The following is a 20,099-nucleotide window of genomic DNA, read 5'->3' as shown; positions in this document are numbered from 1 at the left end:
GGGGGGAGCAGCGGCAGCGGCGCCCCGGGATCCGCTCGCTTCCTGCGGCGCCGGGAGGGGGCGGGGAGGGCGGGCGGGAGAGGGAGCGAGCGCGGCGGCGGCGCGGGCGGATGACAGCGGTAACCCGGCAACCGGCCCCGCCCCGCCCCGGTGCCGGCGCGGGCCGATGATGCGGCGGGCGGACGAGGCGGGGCCGCGCAGATCCCGCCGTGGCCGCGCGGTTCACACCGGGACAAGGGGGCGGCCCCGCGCACCCGCGGCCGGTGGCACCGCCCCTGCCCGCCATGGGAAAGGCTGGTGCCGGAGCGCTCCGGAGCGTTGTCGTTCCGTGCCCGGCAACGGCTCGGGTGGGAAGGGACTGGCGGCGGGAAGTGCTGGTCACTCTCGGTGCTTCCAGAGCCCAGGGCGCACCTGTCCCCAGCAGCGCTTCGTCTCTCGGGCTCTCCCGCAACGCAGCCGGATTCCTGCTCTCCTAAGGGTAAACCAAATAGTAGTTATAGGAGCCTCTAAGAGTATCGCAGAATCAATTGGGTTGGAAAAGACCTCTGAGATCAAGTCCGACCGATGACCGAACACCACCATGTCAGCTAGGCCATGGCACTGAGTGCCACATCCAATTTCCTTAAACACCTTCAGGCACAGTGACTCCACTGCCTCTCTGGGCAGCGCAATCCAATGTCTCATCACCCTTTCTGTGAAGAAATTCCTCCTAATGTCCAACCTGGTGCATTTTGAGACTATGTCCTCTGGTCCTATCACAAGTTGCCTGAGAGAAGAGACCACCCCCACCCGGCTACAACCTCCTTCCATGTAGTTTTAGAGTGATAAGGCACCAGGCTAAACACCCACAGCAGCTCCTCGTAGGACATGCACTACAGTTTATGGTGGAATTGTGGCCGTCACAGGAGTCCCACCAGGGCTCCTCTGGTATGCAATGCTGAAGATATGGTGCTATTCAACAAACAACAGGCAAAAATGGAATACTTAATTGCTGAACATTAAGTGTATGGGATGGCTGCACACAGCACCCATCCTGTGCATTGAAAAAAGCTTAGGCCCAAGGGGAAAAAAAAAAAAAAGCATTATTTGACTGTATTGCCATCACAAAATGCGTACATGAGAGCAAAATTTAGATTACTCATGTAACTTAGGTCTGATGTTTCCTTCCTTTTGAGTGGTGATCTTTGCCATGTTAATGTATCCCTCAGGCAGACAGTAGCTGCTCTGCCCAGACCCCACGTCATCTCTGGGCCAGAGGCTGTCTGACTGTACTAAAAGCCTTCTGACTGACCGCTAGATTTTTCCTGTCTGCTGTTCAGTTTTAATTCTGCCTGTTGTTCTCTGTGATCTTATGCCTGGTGTTTCTTTGCCCTTTCCTGTTACCTCGTTTACCTGATTTTTCTCTTCCTGTGTACAGAAAATAGATGTTTGAGCTCGCTTGAGTCTCCAAACCTCTCCCTTGTCCCCACTGTGACAATGTAGCAGAGGAGCTCTCTCACTCTTCAGAACTATAGGCAGGGCCCTTCCTCACCAACTGAAGCTCCACACCTCCATTCCTGCCTAGCTTATGCTTTTTGTCACAAACTGGCACGGAATGCTTCTGCAGACAGCACCTTCCTTCACTAGCGAGCCCTGCTTCCCCACAGAACAGCACTCACAGTTTCCCACAGAATGACGATGGAGCCCTGTAATAAATATATAAGCAAATATGTAATCAAGTAATTAAACTTTTCATTCCTGGAGCAGACAGGAATCAAGTCTGCATGAATAATATTTTCATTTTGGCAAGGTATTTTTCTGCCCAAGTTTACAAAAACGTGTGCAGTTTTTGCCCTCTACAAAGGAAATAGCAACACTATAACTTTTGTATCTGCAGTATGCATCTCTGTCCCTTGAGCTAAGAGAACAGAGGTCTCTCCCCTCAGACCCTAGTCATGTCAAGAGGTTACTAGTTCTTATTTCTTGGACCTATTCCTTACTCTTCTGCCTTTCCATTAATTGTGGTGCTCTCTCTCTGCCAGTTGAATAATAGATTTAGAAATAGTTCAGACATATCTGGGACACTAATACTGAGTGCATAGGGAAAAAGTTGGCTGTCTAATCACCATAGATCACTGACAATGGCAGATGCAACGCTCAAGAAACAGAAAATCACTACTCTGCCAGCACTGATGATAGTGCCGAGACTGGCTGTGGATTTAATGAAAATGTTACGATTTTTTTATTAGTCACAGATTAAAATGGTTCAGCGCCTAGTCTTTAATGGGAATGTGGTCATGACTGACTGTACTTCAAACAGTAAGGATAAAAATAGGAATTGTACTGCAAATCAATGCATTGGCAGAACTAATCACACTGTCATATGCCAGACTTGAATGCCACCACAGAGACAGTTTCAATAAAACTTATTTTAAAAATAAAACATAGTACAGTTTTATTTAAACGGTATTGTTTTCAACATACAATCCAGTGAGAATGCAAAAAACCTTGCCAGAGGTTATTGCTGGGCATGAAATAGTGACAGAGCTAGAGAAACAGTGGGCTTTTTGAGCACTCTGCCTAGAGGCTGAAGGGATACCTGCTCTCTGGATGTATTTTCTTCCCATGGCATTTTTAATCTTGATGGATTACCATCTGTAGCAGAAGTTGGTATTAAGCTTAATAGCAAGACTGCATTCTGTCATTTTTCTTTATTACACTTTAAATGCATGTATAAGAAAAACTGCACTGAAGTACATAAACACCACAACCTTGGTAACTAATTAGATGATGATTTGATAACATGAGTTAGCCAGAAGAGAGAGGGCACATGCATTAGGAACAAGCCTACAACAGAATTGTTATTGTAGAGGAAAGCCTACAACAGAATTGTTATTGTAGAGGAAAGCTGTGTTGTACTATGTCACATTTAAAATACCACAAATAATAAGGTGAAATAACCAAACTGAAGGAGCAAATTCAAATACTAAACCATCATTTTAAAAATCTGCTTAACTTGCCCATATTTCTGCTAAATTTTATAAGCTTGAAGAGATGTTTGAAGACAAAGGGAAGAATAAAGGATTTCTTTGTGTGAGAGAACATGGACCCAAATGACGTTAATGCTGAAGGAGGCCTTCTGTACAAGGTTTAGTCCATTTTGACTAATGCAATATAAATTTTAATCCTTAGTATTTTAAGACTATTGGCCCCAAGTTTTTACAGGTAGATATATCCTAATGGCTGACAGTGCTGTGCATCCCACTGCCTGAAGGAATGAGAATGGAAACTGAGCGTTGTCTTGGGCAGATTTTTCAGCTTTTCTAACCTGTCCCTACCCAAGGCTCCACGTGTCAGGGTTTGGGATGGGAGAGGCAGAAGCCCATGTATTGGGGTCACCAGTGGTGCACGTACATGGGAGTCTTGGACTGGGGAGGGTTTCTGAGGCAGGGTTGCTGCCTGAGAAAGAGACCCTTTAGCAAGAGAAGGGAGTTACACTAGACACGAAGTCCTGGCTTGCAGCATAGTGCTTATCCATGTTTCGTATTGTCCCTGCCAAACAAAGGCCGGAGCTGTGTGGAAGCTGTGCTGTTGTGCTGCAGGTGTAGGAGAAGGCTGGCAACGGAGCAGGGGACACCGGATCAGCAGCTGTCTTAGTCACAGCATGTTCTCCTGGGTGAGAAAAGAAATCTCAGGAGCAGACAAAAGATAGAAAAATGGGCAAGATAAGCAAGCCACAAGGAAGTAGAGCCATGCTTTTTGTTGTTAGTGAAATATAGATTGGTTCATCTGTCTCAAACTTCACCCTAGGAGCTGCAGTGCTTAGGTTGCACGTGGACTGTCAAAACCTTACTACCAATTCAGACCAACTGCTGCCTCTTCCTAAATGGTGTGAAACATCCTCTCTGCTTCATGTAAGGATATGACAGACTTGAAGTAAAGAGCTCCTTTTTTTGATAGGCAATCTTCCAAGCAAAGACATGGTTAGTTCTATCTTCACTTCTCAACAAATGAAACTGCTGTCCTAGCTGACCTTAGAAAGGTCATTTTAAATACCCTGCATGATGGAACTGAAACCTTCTCTCTCCCAGCAGCCAGACATTTGGTTCATTTCTCTTTTCTTACTATTATTTTCAAGAATGTTTTTAGAGTCACTGGTAAGGCATAATTCACATTTCTCCCATGGTATTACTGAGTACTATAAAGCTGTGTGTAAGCACACTGCACCAAGCTTGGACAACAAAATCATGATTGTAGATAGAATCTATTACATTTCAGCAAAATAGAGAAGATACAACAGAAGTGACAACAAGAAAACAAGAATGAAAATCTTCTTTCGTCTTCATTCCTGTAGGAAACAGGAATCATGGACATACTAAGCTCAAGCAGAGTTATAATGTAAATACTCTGTTCAAATAAAAGGAACAGATTAAAAAAAAAAAAAAAGAGCTAACCAAGATGTCATTTTCAAGAGCTGTAAAGGTCTAATACTTCCCAGTTGCAGATAAAAAGCCTGGGAAAGAGAGACAACATTTCCAAGATAGATAAGGCAAATTTCCATAGACGTAGTCAAAGAACTGGAGCCTATTTCCCAAGCCTCCTCCCTGCTTGGGAGACAAAGGGAGTAAATTTGCTGCAACCAACATTGATGAAAGCTTAGCCGGACATAACTACAGCAAGGCTAGGATCTGACTGCAAGTAAAGATAAAGGACAATGCTGCGACAGCATCAGCTCAGAAAGCTGATAGCACAGATGATCTCATTAACAGGGAATTTCAGTCTCAAACCTTAGGTCTTGGTGACAACACCGTCCTTTGTTATGGACATCTACATATAAGTTTCATAACAGTAATACCATATCAGAGAGGGTTTGTGAGTTATTACCCTGACTCAGGAAAATGGCCTAATTTTTTATACTTACAGAGATTATACAATGCAAAACTTTTTGGGTTGTTTTCTGTTCCCTTATTCCATTGCTCCATTACTGCTCATTTCTGTTATAGGTACTGTAATGGTTTTGGCAGGAATAACTTAGAAGAGAAATAGTACAATCAGTGAGAAGGCTGGCAAAAGATTGTGTATCCAAATATACTAGTTTTAATGACAGAGTTAATTACCTTTACATGTCTGGCTATAGCTTAATGCAAATATAAATAGAGTTAAAGCAGGTCTGGCCTAAGTGTGTCACATACTGGTATATTAATTTGCTTTTAATGCAAGAGTGTTGCTGGAGTTTTTCATTAAAGCACTGTTGAAAAGTGAATGCAAAATTGTTCTGTTAAAGGACATTGCTTTAAGCAGAAACATTAGGTTTGGTGAAATGTTTGAAACTGAACACCAGTTTGACCTGACCTGTGCAACATTGCAGGCTCAATATTTCCAGTCTTAGAAACCTTACAGGCAGGTATTTCACTCCATCCCTACTACTAAAACACATGATAATACACTCAAGGGAACCAATTTATGAATGTTCTCCAAATCCATACCGAAACACAAAGTTTGTTGGGTCCACCAAGGCCATGATTACAGCAGAACTAAGCTAGCACTGGAACTAGAATTAACTGTACCCTGGAAAAGTCAAAGCAGACATAGCAAGTGTAGTGCAGATCAATGTATTGGCAAAACTATATCAGGCAGCTTGCCTGAGAGCTCACTACTCGCAAGCTTTGTCAGTCTTTTACTGCTGTCGGACTTGAAATTCATAGTAATAAAAAGAGAGATCGAGTATCTAAGAGCAGATACTTTTGTCATAAAAGCAACAGAGGGAAAAAATTCACCCAGGAAAGCATATAATCCGTGCCTCTGGCAAGTACTAGTTTACAAAACATCAGCCTATTTATAGTATTTGTCTAAGTGTGTGCTTGAAGTTGAAAGTGTTAGCAACTTTCTTCTGTAACCTATATTTAGCCATGGCAGCCTGACAGTCACAGTAAGCAAAGCAGGTTTGGTAGGAGCAAATCCTAATAAGGTATCCCCCTGTACTGAAAATAACTGAGTCACAGTTGTAATATTTAAACTATTTATAATTCCATTAAACAACAGTTCATAGGAAGTGACCATGGAAACCTGGTGGTAACATGGCTGTTTTCTGCTACAGATTGATCTTAGTGCTGAATAACCCCACTCCATAGCAGAGCTCTTTTTTGTTTTTTCCAGAAATTTCATCAGTTTCTTGTTCATGTCTCCAGAGGTAGGTCTACAAAATTTAAGATTCATTTCTTGACATAAATTTGAATACTTATATTTCATATTTATTTCAAATACTATCTGACACTGTCCTGCTCTCCAGTATAATTAATATTTTGTTCAGCCATCTTCCTTTGGTCATCAACAGCTCCCTCTCAACAGCTGCAGTTTATAAAACAATTATTCAGTACATCAGCTTCTGCAAAAAGGTTTACACAGATGTTAAAAAGACATCTGTTAGGGAAAAAAAGGACATTGGACTCATGTACTCAGCTAACTCAGAGAATACTCATTAACTGTAACAGACAACACAAAATCCTCATCAATTAAAGTTTCTGAAGCCATTTATACTTTTGATTTTAATTGTGTGGCTATAAAATGGGACCCTGAAGTTTTAGCCAACCACCACCTGGTCCTCCAGACTAATAGTGGCAGTGGAATGGGGTTAAAGGAACTTTCTCAAAGCATATCTGAGAGAGACAGATCTCAATTTATCTGAATTAGGCTATTAGTACTGCTGTGGAGTGACAACAGTATCTCATAAAATTCTAGGCTTTGAGTCTTTTCTGCTATTACATTTTACAATCAAAAATACTGGCAAATTAATATAAGCCTGGAACTTTATTTTCATTACTTTTCATGCTCTCCAGTAGTAGTTAATTTCTACTTCTCCCATATCTAAGCAAATCAAACTCTCCTGTGACTGAATAAACTACAATCAAGTTTCTGCAGTTGTGCTGCTCCAGAATAAACAGACTTTAATTCAACTGCTTATATTTCAGTAATGATATTTTAATCACATATATACAGAAAGAAAGAAAGAGAAAGCAGAAGAGCAACTTTTAAAGTACTTAGCTGGGTACTAGAAAAATCAAGAAATAGCTGTTACGCAGAATTGTACAATACATTCTGAAAACTAAAGATTTGGCAAGCCATGTGAAAAAGGAATAATCTTGCTCTCTTCATGATGTAATCCAAAATAATAGTTTTGGTTAGCCAGTCATGATACTACCATTTTTATTTAGCTTCAGCTAGCTCCCTAGGAAGAAGGGAAAGACAACAAGGTTTAGCATTTTATATTTCCTCAATACTCTTTGAGATGTTTTTTCAATAAATTAGCAACAATTTAACAGAAAATTATTAAATTATATGATGAAGAGTGGCTTCTGCATGGTAGGGTTAAAGCTCAGTGCTACACTCTCTGGTTTCCTCTAGAAAATGCCTTTTCTCATCAGGTAGACCTGTATCACATCAAGTCCAGCAACAACCAAATGCACTAGAAATAGAGACATTAAGCAGGTAGAGAGTGCCAAACATCGGAAATATCTGCATCCAAGAGCTCAGCTACACAGATGGAATTCCCAAACTTGCTTTTCAAAGGCGGAACCAACAGACATTACCTGAGGAACCAAGCAGATAGCCGTGGGTTTGTTCTTCATAGCACAGCTTTGCTGTAGGCAGGTGACACAAAACTTTGCAGAAGACATTGGTGTAGAGAGCTAAATAGGCTTCTAGGGACGACCCCAGTTTGAGGGAGAAGACAAAAATGATACCATAAATTTGTATCGAATACTGTCTTTTTCCCTGGAAGAAGGAAGTCCTGAAGAGAGATGTTACCACCCTGGCAATTGCTATGATGAGTGATCCTTTCACATTGTTATGCTTCATCTATCTCACATATACAAGTTAGTAGTGCAATAAGAAGCCTCTTTCCAGAAGGGAAAAAAGCTAGAGTTCTCCAAGTATCATCAGGAAAGATGGTCCTGAAATACAAAAAAAAACCCACAAAAAACAAAAAAACCACAACCATTTTTGATTCCCTAGTACTTTCAGGAGTTATTCTGAGGGTCATCAGGACTGCTTCTGTGAAGGCTATATGACTGAAAGAAGTTCCTTATTAGAAGTAAAAAGTATTTTCAGATGCCTGAGAGGGAAAGCTGAAGGCAATTCCAGGATGTTCAGAGGAAGTCCAACTAAGTCTCTAAAAATTTCCAGCATTCTTATATAGTTAGACCCTTTTACTGACCCTGTTATTATACAAGCAGAATTATTTTTTTTTAAATGAATGTGTTTATGGGAAGCAAACTATTAGTCTGAGTATCCTCAAATATGGTTCTCATTAGCAAGGTGTTACCACAGCTTTCTTGACTAGTAGCTGGTATTCCTTTGGGTAATATTAACAGCTGCAATCAGAGACTGTTAACTATTACCCAGATTAAATAGCTTGTCGTTCAGATTTATGTAATTGGGGGGAGGAAATAAGGATGAATTCCCTTCTAGCACTCACAGGTCAAATATTTATCGTTGCTTAGCTAGTATAATGGGCTTGAACCACGTCATAAGCTTGAACAAAAGCAAGATAACATAATATCTCTTTTGCAGCTCTGCTCAGTTCAGGTTCTTCACTGTTTCTATTAAGCAAAGCAATGAGCCTACACACTATTTTGCAGAATTACCCTTCAGCTGAAGCAATACTAGAAAACAACTTAAAACCAAAATTCCTCAGCCAGAACATCTTCTCAATTGTCATCTTCACTGGTGCTCAGAACGCTACCGCCATGCAATAAAACTTCTCCTAATTTAGCAGGAAACCTCAAGCCCCTTGTTATTTGTAGAAAAAAATGCCTAAATTTATAATAGTCAGTCGCATGAATATTAATAGTGCTGAGAGCCTTAATCTAGATAGTTTGCAAACTTTGCAAGTCTTGTTCGGCATTACACTCATCAGGCCTCCCAGGAGCATACCTCAGTGACACAGAACTGAAAATCCTGCTGGAGCTCAGGAAAAGGTCCTACTGGTTCATGACACTGCTTGCAGTGCCTCTGTGCCTCTGTGCACACTTTATCAATAGAATTTGGAAAAGAAGGGATTAGGAAAAACCACAAACTCCCACATACAAGGCTATAGAGGAAAAGCAGCATGCTAAAGCCCAGCAGACAGCATCACTGCCTTCCCCTGGGAGTCTGGGCTGCAGTGGGAACTGCTCCTTCAGCCTCTGATTTGGTGTGTTAATGATGCTGTACACACAATCTGATGCTCCCTAGTAACTGCTGCCAGACAGGTGTGGCTTTCTGGATTCTTGTTAATGCTGCTGCCACCAATTAAAACCCATGATTTCATTGTCTGATTAGCTGCACTAGCCAATCTGAAAAAGTAAAAACAATCACAGGGGTTTGGCTTTTCACTCAAGGATAGAAGAGTATTAAAAAATGCTTTGAAATCTCAGACTCCGTTTAGGATCTCTTTATAAAAAGTGAGATCTTTACTAGTTTTGCCCCCTGACTTGGCAGCAGCTTTAGAAACACAGACTGGGCTTTCCCCCATGTGATTGCAGAGGACAAGGCACCGAGTGTCGTGCCATAGTTTTGGTGCGTGCCAGCCCTGGGGGCCACTCTCACCTCCCTGCTGCACAACCCTGTCCCCACCTTGACTGTGATACCAGCTTTTTGTACAGCCTTAATAAAGACCAGATCAGCGATAACCCCTTCTTAGGAGGTTTATTTTGGAGCTCAGTCAGCTGACTGCTCTTTTATTCTTCTATGGCATGGTGATGCTGATGCGCTGAGCCCACCTGAGAACAAGTGGCCGAGGAAGCAGAAACTTGCCAAATCCAGCCCACAGTCAAACCTAGTGTAGGGCAGGTTGTGTTTCATACAGCCTCCCAAAGGCTTCACTTAGTTCTGTTAAATGGTTGTTAAAGCAAACATAAAATAGAGGCTCCTGAGCAGCTGGCAGAAGTCATTGACCTTACTAGGGCTGGGACTTCATCCATTTAAATAAAAGAGTAATCAAATATGTTGTGGGGTGTCATCATAAACTTACCTGTCCAGTGGCTGCCACAAAGCCTTCCAAGCTGGATATATCCTGATCTTCTAATGCAGAAGCTGAAAGACCAGGAACACACATTTCTTAACTTTTATTTTTCAGCCAGAAGGAAAATATGAAACTCCTGTTGGTCACTTGGATTTTAGGCATTTGATATTCAGGGCTGAGCCTCTAAGTGGAGCAGAGGGAAGCTTGTGCCATGAAATTCCAGTCTGTTCCATGTCCTTTGGATCTGAGTTTTAGTTTCACCTCCACTTTCCTTTCAGAGTTCATATTCCATACACAGTGTTAGCTGCTTTTTTGTTGTTATACCTCCAGGAAAGTCATTGAATATGTTCTGATAAATGCTGAATTATGTACTTACATTTGTGTTTGTGCTTATTTCAGAGATCTGTAGCTGTAGTTCCTAAAAGCTCAACTTCACCAACAACATTGCAGGTACAGCTCTCTGATCCCTGAAGGCATTTACCAAGTCAGAGGGAGAGATTTATAACTCTGACTTCAATGGTACTACACTGACTTACTTCAGCCAAGGAGCCTCTGTGTGCTTTTTAGAGTTATCTGCTTGACAACTTTTCCATCTTCTCATGTGACTCAGCTGTTTTCTGTTCTTGGGCTCTAACCTTCTGCACATAAGTGAGTGTCATGGTAACTGAGAAGCAACCATACTGTAGTAGGCTAGCAAAAAACCCAGAACTGCAGGAGGTTAAAAAGTAACTGGAAGAAATATTTCAGTAATGTTAAAAAAAAAAAAAAGAAAACCCCCCCAAAAACCCCCACAAAACATGAAAGACACTCCAAACTGATCTTTGTGGGTTTTTTGTAAAGTAACCCAGTGGCAGTAAATGAATAGCACAGCTGAAATGTCCAACAGCAATGTGATGGTTCAGTTAGGCATGTTGGCAAGCAGCAGAGCATGGGTTCAAATCTGGGAAGTTTCTTTTGCCTACACAGGAAGGAGGCTAAAGGCAGCAAACTCTGGGAATGTTTAGGTTCATGTTTCAACAGGTGTCTGTGGCCAGAGAAGTAAAGATGATACTTGCCTTTGAACAGCTAGTAGGCAGATAAAATCCTTTTACAGTACTTATTCCCAACAGGAATGTAGGAATTGCAGTGGGAGTTTGCTGTGGTGTAAGTTTGAGAAGGAGCTGTAGGGTGGGATGTGCCATAGTATGACCCATCAGGTGGATGGGGTGGAGTTTGGTGATGGAGGTTGCCTCAGCAAAGAGAATATCCAATGGTGTGTGCCGAGGGATTGCAAGTCTGAAAAACAGCAATTCAAAAAAACCTGGGCTCGAAATTCAAATTGTCTTGATGTACTGACTTCTAGATAGTCTAAAGATAACTGGAAGACAAGGAATGAATTTGTCCTATAACTCCCAGAGCTTGGACTTTCACCTGTACTCGTATCCTCTGGCCATACCCATGTGTCTTTGAGAAACAGACTTTTTCCATGTGCATAGCAGATGGTGCATCTTCATAACTGCAGGACCTTAGGGATGCTATAAACAGTTCTAACCATGTCTCAGAAAACAAATGTTTCTACGTTAGCCAGCTGCTGAAGGTAATTCAGAGTTCCCAGATCATAGAGGGGAAGTGAGGTTTCTTGAGAAGTGTTAAAATAACAAATGCGTACTGGTCCTAGGTTACTTATCCTTTTTTATTAGAAAATGTTATTCCTGCTTTGCATTTGTCTAGTTCAAGAGTTCATCCATTGAATATTTTAATACAGACTATAGATTCAATAACTCACTGTGGCAAAAATCTCCCAGTGTTGACACATATAAAATGCTATACATATAAAATTTCAACTAGAATGTGTCATGTGACAAAACAATACCTGAAACACATTTTTTTTTTAATATATAGATCATTCTTCACCCAGGCAGATTTGGACTTGGAGAGCTACAGGCCTTGCCTAAAGCATGTATCTGGAAATATCTTTTTCTGATGGTATCCTAACAAAGCACTCTAGAGCTGTAGGCACATTCAACACTGAAAGAACATTTACAGGCGTGATGAGGGTGAAAAGCTTCTCGCAGGTGCTGTAATCAGAAGCCCTTTTCTCTTTCTCCATTAGTCACTTATAAACTGGACAATTTGAAATCACTGTGTTGTTCTGGTTTTCTTTCACAATAAAATTAGCAAATGCTCTGCTTATTTTCTTTCTATCAGTCACCAGAAACTACATTCCTGTATATAAAGAAAGCTATCATGATGTGTAGATGTCATCTAATTTCAGTGTCTTTTTTGTGGAATAAGAATTTACTGAGACAGCAGTTGCATTCTTTGGCTCTTGCTTTCCCCATCTCTTTTTTCCTGGGGTCTTTCTTGCACACTGACTTTTGGAAGTGTACTCAGACAGCCTTGTCTTCCCACCCATCCCCATCCCAGTATTTCCATTGGGTTAACTGCCAAATGCCTTCAAGAGTACAGGTGGACATATTTGCCTCTACCTAAAGTGCATTGGTTTAGTCATGATCTTGGGATTGAGAATGTATATATTTAACTGGAAAAAGAATAACAACCTTGTTGGCTTTATCTTAAAACTAAGGAGCAATACAGGCCTAACCATGCTTGTGCAATCTGCTTATAAAGATCTTCTTTGGCCACCCTCTGCCTATAGGTGTCCAGTGGCACTGTCTTTCAAATGCTACTGGTGCTCCAATTTTGAAATGCTCTCTCTGCCACTCTTAACTGCTCTGTTCAGTGTGAATCCTGTCAGTAATACCCAGCACTGACAGATCAGGCACTGAAGCTGTTGGGTTGGGTGAGGTGTGTAGCTCTGCTGTAGAAGTCGTGTGACTGCCTACCCTGGCTGCCTAGGAGGGCAGGGGTGCAGCTGGAAAAATCACCACACTGCAGCTGTGGGAGGTGACCCTGCCTTGGAGAAGGGGGCAGTATAATATCTCAATTGCCTTTGTCTCAGAAAAAATGAAGACTTGAATTAACAGATGGGTAGTGGTTTCAGTATCCTTTGTACTGGTGGAGTGAAAGAGCTTTAAGCCATATTTCTGCTTCTTCCCAATTCAAACTTAGCAGAAGTAAAACTCGGCCCCAGTATAACCAGGCACAGGCTCCATCTTGTTTTGAGTCTCTGCTGCCAGCGGAGACAGCCAAAGCTCCCTGCTGCAGCCCTGTGCTACTGCCTTATGGATAATCTGGGTGAGGTGAGCTGAAAGGGGAAGAAAAAGAGAGAAGCAAATTATACCAGGAAGAAAGCCTTGCTATATTTACAAGGCAGCTAGGTTGGGGGCCAGGGAGTGAGATACTTATGTGATAATGGAATAAATTCTATAAATGTAATTTAGAATGAACGGGAGGATGCAAGCAATTAATTTGTTTTATTATTTTTAATTTCATCTTTATTTTCAAGTGTAAAACATTTTATATGCACAAATGCAAGAATACGCAGACTGAAAATAAAAACAATATATGTGAATTTTTGTATTAATCTGAAAGAGGTTAGAGGTTTATTGCTGGAAGGATCACTAGGGGAAGAGATTTTTTTGAAGCAAAAAGATGCAGGCCATATCTGTCTAGGATCAAGGACTCTGTTAAGAAGGCAGGCAGAGAAACACCGGGTAGACAAATAAGGCACAGAATTGCATGCAAGAAAGCAGCAAACAAAACCATAAATTTGGGGTCCAAGGTAAGACAAGGGTAAAGAGACTAACAGCTACTGGCGATAAAATGCTTATGTGTGTGGATGTGGTCAAAACTCTGAAAAAAACTTCTAGAAGAGAGGAAGAAATCATTAGGCTTTTGTGCTTGGCATTGCATTTTTAATAGACTGGGAGGAGGAAAAACACAGATACTAGGTAAGGCCAAAGAGCTGAAGGCTATAAAACTACAAACTACTTTGAGTCAGCTCTCCAGTGTAACATGGAAAAGACCCTAATAATGAAATTGTAGATGTCCAACCAGTGTGTCCCCTGTGGGGACAAACTCCCCACTGCTCCATGCCTTTGTGAGGTTTAATGAATGAGGGCAGGCAGAGAACAGATGCAGTGAGTTGGGCAGGGAGTGTGCCAAGACTTGCTTGTCAAATCATATTTGCTACAGTGCTGCAGGGTTGGAGCCCAAGGGGATCTGGGACTGACTTGGGTGTAGAGTGGGTGTAGAGGCACTTGCCAAAGCCCCCCAGGCTGCTGAGCCCTTGGAGCAGCCCTGCCTGGGCATGAGGAGGGAACAAGGTGGCTGTTTCTGGGGCACTTCTTGGTGCACAGGGATTGCACTGGGGAACAAATTGGCTCCAGAGCTGGCTTAACTGAAGTGTCAAGTGTCACTGGTTTTAAACCAGTTTTAGTTGATTTGGTCATTTTTGGTATGGAGTTGGGTTTTTTTGGCTTAGGTTTTCCATAGCTACACAAGCATAGTTGACTTTCTCAGTTGAGAGTTAATGACATGGGGATGGGAGGGAAATGAATCACCGAGACTACAGGAAAATTATTTTCAGGAGAACAATAATTCCATATATCTTTTTTTTTTGTTCTGTCACTTGATAGCTCATTGGCCATAAGGCACTAGCTTGGAATCTTTGTAGACTGAGAGCAATGACCTGTCTACACCTGAGTTAGTTCAAGATAAAAAAAGGCTTCATGATACTTATATGAGAGTCATAGAAAGAGTCCTATAGAGATGAATGGTAGCTGGATTGAGGCCAAAACCATCACATGCCTCTTTGTAGTAGTTGCATAAACAGAGGATGAGTAGATAATTTCCCGCTCTCTTCTGCTCTTGTCTAAGATCTTTCTTGTCATAGATAATTATAAATCAAAAATAATGAACTTCCTCTTTAATGCATTTGAAGCTTTGGCATGAAATGGCGTAAACAAGTTCTGAGATCTGGTATATGGGGGCATTAAACCTAATTATTAATAGATAAATAACATAATCAAAAACTGAAGGAGCAGTTTAGGGCTGGTAGTGTTTTATGCTAATATGTATATCCATAAATAGTAATAATTTGAATGTCCTGTGACTAATTTTGTATTCACAGAATAGATGCACTCTGTGCAAAATGAATAGAACAGAGAGGAGCTAGTTTAGTGTGCTGCCTGCCTGGACCTACGAGTCCTCCCCCAGACCTCGGCTCTTCCTGTGCTCCTGGAATGCACAAGGATAATACTTCAATTCATGCCTCCTTCTGGTTTTTGCTTTCAGTTCAGTGATTTGGCTCAAGCGAGGTAACACAAGGATCTGTCCTTTTTAGACTATGGTCTTTTATGAGCGGACAAGTTCTGCTCTTATATTTTTAAGTTTTCCTACAAATCTGTTTGAACACTGAAAACTGGAAAGAACTATCTATGGCTAAATTAAGTGTTAGCAATATGTTTAACCTGAAGTATTTAAATTAGAGCAAAGAGGACTTTCATTGTCCATGTGTTTTTAAAAAATAAATCTCTTCTGCAAATCAAACTAATGCATAGCTATACAAATTCCTAGTTTTCCTCTAGGGTTATAAACTCATTATTATATATCCACTTAATTATTTCTCCTTCATTACCCCTTTTATCTGTGTACTCTGGCAGTCACAGTTCCACAGGCAGTGATGCTCAGTGCATGTACCCCTATAGCACAGTCATTCAAACACTGGGTGAACCACTCTCAGAAAGATTTCTACTTTGCCATCTCCATGAGTCCTATTTTTCCTCTGAATAAAGCATTAAACCCTTTGATAGGTCTGACTGTATAATGATTGAAAGAAACAAGGTTTCTTAAATAAATCTGCTCGTGGAAGTTGCTGAGTGATTTCTTCTCCTTTAACTTTGTATAAGTACACCACACAGTCAAGTGGATATGAAGTATTTATTTTTCCCAAAGTAAATGCTTGTATTTGTTCCAGGGGCAAAAAGGTTTATATGGTTTTGTTCTTTCTTTAAGTGCTTCTATTTTTCTACAAAATATTATTAGGATTTATTTAAATTAATTTAATATAGGAAGAAAATAAATTCTGCTGTTAAACAATCAGAGCCAACCTTGCAGTCTGGACTTGAGAGAAGTCCTGTTTGAGGAAAATGATCAAAATATAAACTCTAAGTATAATTTTCAATGCTTTGACAAAAATATTCTTGTGTAATTTGGACTAGTCTGCATGACTAGCATTGGGTAAGATTGAAAAGGTCAGGCTGAAGATCATACAGGTCTAGTGTGCTGTGGGAGTCAAACCCACATGCTCCCAGGGAAGTTTGGTCTGTGGGTGACCCTCTCTTGGGAAGAGTTTTCCTCTGGATGTGGCACTGACCAGCACAGCTTCATCCCCTGGGGTGATCACCCTTACAGCTGCACAGCCCCACAACTGCAGCGAGCCCCCAGGGTGATGGGCAGACAAGGAGAGTCAGTGGTGCTGCCCTCACAGCGCTGGGCACCCCTTTGCTTGGGAGACCGCAGTCAGTTTGTAACCAACCTGGGCCAAAACCTGGGGAGCAAAGCTGGTAGGCCAGTGTGTCCTGAGCAAAGAATATTTCCCCTCTCCTGTCCCTGTGCTGCAGGCACTGCTTCCTAGGCAAACTGCCCCAACCCTGGGCTCCTTCTCTCAGTAGTGGACTTACAGTTGATGTAGGATATGCACTGTGGTAAAAAGCAGCTCTGCAGCTGCAGGTCAGGATTGCCTCCTGGGGGTGGCAGTCAGAGTATCCTTTTGGACCAGAGCTGGATGCATCCAGGCAGAGCAAAGCGGTACTCTAAGCCAGGGTACAGCCACGAGAGATCCCAGCAAACCAAAAATGCTCCATTACTGACAGCAAGGCTCCAGCCACTGTCTGAGAAGACACCGGTTTTGATTTTTTGCAATACTATGCCCAAATATATATAAATAAAGGAAATCTGGACAAGAGCTTTTTGATAGTATTATTTCACCTTCTGCATAATTTATCTGTTTCTAATAGTTTACTGGACTTTTTCTCTGCAGTCAGTACTGCTCGCTGTATTCTGCAAGAAAAAAAATGTAAAGTAGGACAAGCAGTTACTTTAAACCAGAAAGGCTTATTTTGACAGCTACAATCTGACTACGCTAAACTGAATAATAAAAGTTACAGCTGATTTGTGGCAAATGGTAACCTCAGGGGTCTGAGACGGGTTAATTATTGCTACAGTTACATCTACTGCCTGCAATGCATTTGCTACAGAGGTTGGAGAGACTGTAAAGTTTATTTTTCCAGGTATTATTTGAACCTGTTGCAAAAGAAAAAAAAGGTTTCTATTGAAATTAAACACTATGTTTATTATTAAAAAAAAGTGGGGGTGAATCTGCTAGAATTACTTGATTAAGGAATTAACAAAACTGCTTCTTTTATTGGGGAAAACTGCTAGTTTTGGTGATTTGTTATACAAATCCCAATGATAGCAGCAGATCATATACCATTTCCTCTCTATTTTAATTTGTTAATAGAAGAGAAGTCTGATTACAACACGCAAATCCCATGAAACCTCTAAAATCTGGTAAACATCAGAGATGATAAAGCAAATCTTCAACTTCTACTCCATGTGTATGCACAGTATACAAATGTATAAATCTCTTCAACTTGTGAAGAAAATAAAAATTGAGATAATGTTGCCTTCCTGGTGCTACACTACTACAGTAGTGTGGGCATCTGCACTGGGTTTCTCTTCCCAAAATTAAATATGTAAATTCAAATGCAGACTTGGGTTTAGTTTTCTGTACTGGTACTTTAAGCAGTAATATCCTCTCATGTATTTCTGTAGTGATAGGTTTCCTTTCCTCTGTTTTTAAAATAATAAGTCTCAAACATTAGCCTCTCCTCTGAAATGAAGTTAGAATAAATGAAATTTGAGTTTATTGTGAATGAGGTAACGTTTATTGAATTAATGAGTTTTGCTCCACTTCTGGACTTCATGTTAGTCTTCTATATAGAGAAAATACTTCTGTTTCAAACTTTTCTTCCAAAATACATTGAGAAGTCCCTTTTCAGTAACCTTAAAAACTTTGTTGAAGTTGAAAACCACCAAAACATCTATATTTAGAAATGTTCGGGTTTTGAGAAAAGTCATCCTTCTCATGACAGCACAGTTAACCAAAAGATGTCCTGATCTAGTGAGATATCTTTTTAAAAATCAAAATTAGCTGAATAAGATCTAGATATATTTTTTGTTTATCTTCTCTTTGAAGGTTGTAGCACATCTAATATCTTGAAAAATAAGGAAGGAAAGAAACCTTATCTCTGTGCCAAAATGCTCTTAGTGTGTATCAAATGCCTTCCTGTGTCTTTCAGGTGATCAAATTAGCAATTTTTATTTCTCCAGTTGCCAGAACTAATCTGACAATCCTCAAACTACAGTTAATCGTTGTTGGTAGAAAAATAACCATTGAAAATCTGGCAACAAAAAAGAGGCAATTTAATATACAAATAGAACACATAGGAGAGTGTACATTGAGCTGTAATAATGCTCTTAAATAATCCCCAGCTCATGTCAGTGAGACTGTGGCAGTCCACTGCGTTGCTGCTGCTGGAGGGCCTGGCTATGGGGATGAGGTGCAGTCTGATCCCAGAGACATGCTGTCTTCATAGCCTTTCTTCCTTCAGTGTTATATTTCAGGTAAGCTTTTAGCTTTCTCTAGCAGAGAAGGATGATTTCTCATAGAGCAGATAGCAGCAATAGCACTAACACACCTATAAAATACCCCATGTTTATGACCACTTCTATGATTGCACAAACCAACTTCCCCAGGGCTCTGTTTCGCATTGTGGAGGAGAGTGGTGATGTTGCCTGTTCCCCCTGTGCCCCTGTCTGTGGTATCTGCTTGAGTGCTTGGAGGTCGTGCAGTAGCAGAGCAGCACTCCCAGTCCTCAGATTGTGGGATCCCACCAAAATCAGGGCAGAGAACTGATCCAGTACAAAACCAGACCTGAAGCAACCTCATTGGAAGTGCATGGGAGTCTGTAACCAGTGCTGCGCTTTGCTGTCATGTCAGACCATGCTCATACTACTTCTTGTCACTGATATTCACAGAAAGTATGGCTTAAGCCATTCTTAAAGCCTAAGCAAATACTAAGTGCTCAGGATGCATTTCCGTGTATGTTGCTAATAATTTTGGTGCAGCATATGTTCTTTGCTCACCCCTCATCTTGTCTTCCTTTGCCAAAGCAGTTCCCCATGACCCCTTCCAGCCCTCTTTTATTGCACATTTGAGGAGCCCCTGATCTGTGGGGCAGCACAATGGTACTAACAGGGGCAGAGTGAGATAAGAGCAAGTGCCTGGAGATAGGGGAGTAACTCTGTGGTACTCCCCAAGGTGTAAAAATACTCTCTTGGGCTCTGTAGTCAAGTCCTCTTTTGCACCTCCCTTGAGAATTAGACAAGCATTGTACCAAAATGCAGATTTTCAAGTCCGTACCTTAGAAAAGTGTCTTGCTGATATGATGTTTAGGAGAGACAGGTAACTTGTTTCTGCCTGGTCACTGCTATGATGCTTTCAAATTGAGGTTGTTTGAACACTAAAAACATCAAATAGAATAAAAATGGACTTGAGCTTTCTGGTTACCCCCAGGCCATTATAATCCTCTCTAATGAAACTATCTGTTGCAAAAATGGATGAAAGTAATGCTCTTCTTTATTAATCTTTTCTAAATCTCTATCTGGAAATACTGGTCTCCTTTTCATCTTTTTTTTCTTCCTTTCCCCTTAAATCCACTGACAATTATTTTAGCAGCTCTATCAATTTGGAGGCTCTCATTTTAGTGTTTAACTGAAATAACCTGAGAAATGATTGATTGTTAAGGAAAGATGGCAACAATCACCCAAGGACAAATCATGGGGGTATTCATCAGTGTCTGTGGAGTCAGAATCGGTCTATTGATATAGACAATCTGAAACTCCCTAAAAAAAACCATAATGAAATATAAAGCAGCTTTTTTTTTTTTTTTTTTTTTTTTTATATTTAGGTAAAATGAATTTCAAAGCACTTCTGTAATTTGAAAAGACTAGCACACTAGCCTTTAGGCTTTTTTTGCCTGAATTTTGGAGACCTGATGACAGTAAGATATCTATGTACTACATACAGCTGTGTAGGTCTTCTAAGGCCGGAATAATCTTGACATCAATAACAAGTAATTAGCACCTATTGACTTCAGTGGATTAGCAGAGT

Source organism: Corapipo altera, unplaced genomic scaffold (assembly GCF_003945725.1).
Source record: "Corapipo altera isolate COAL_440 unplaced genomic scaffold, ASM394572v1 22b, whole genome shotgun sequence".
In the NCBI taxonomy this organism is placed as follows: domain Eukaryota; kingdom Metazoa; phylum Chordata; class Aves; order Passeriformes; family Pipridae; genus Corapipo; species Corapipo altera.
Note: the sequence above shows the minus strand (reverse complement) of the source record.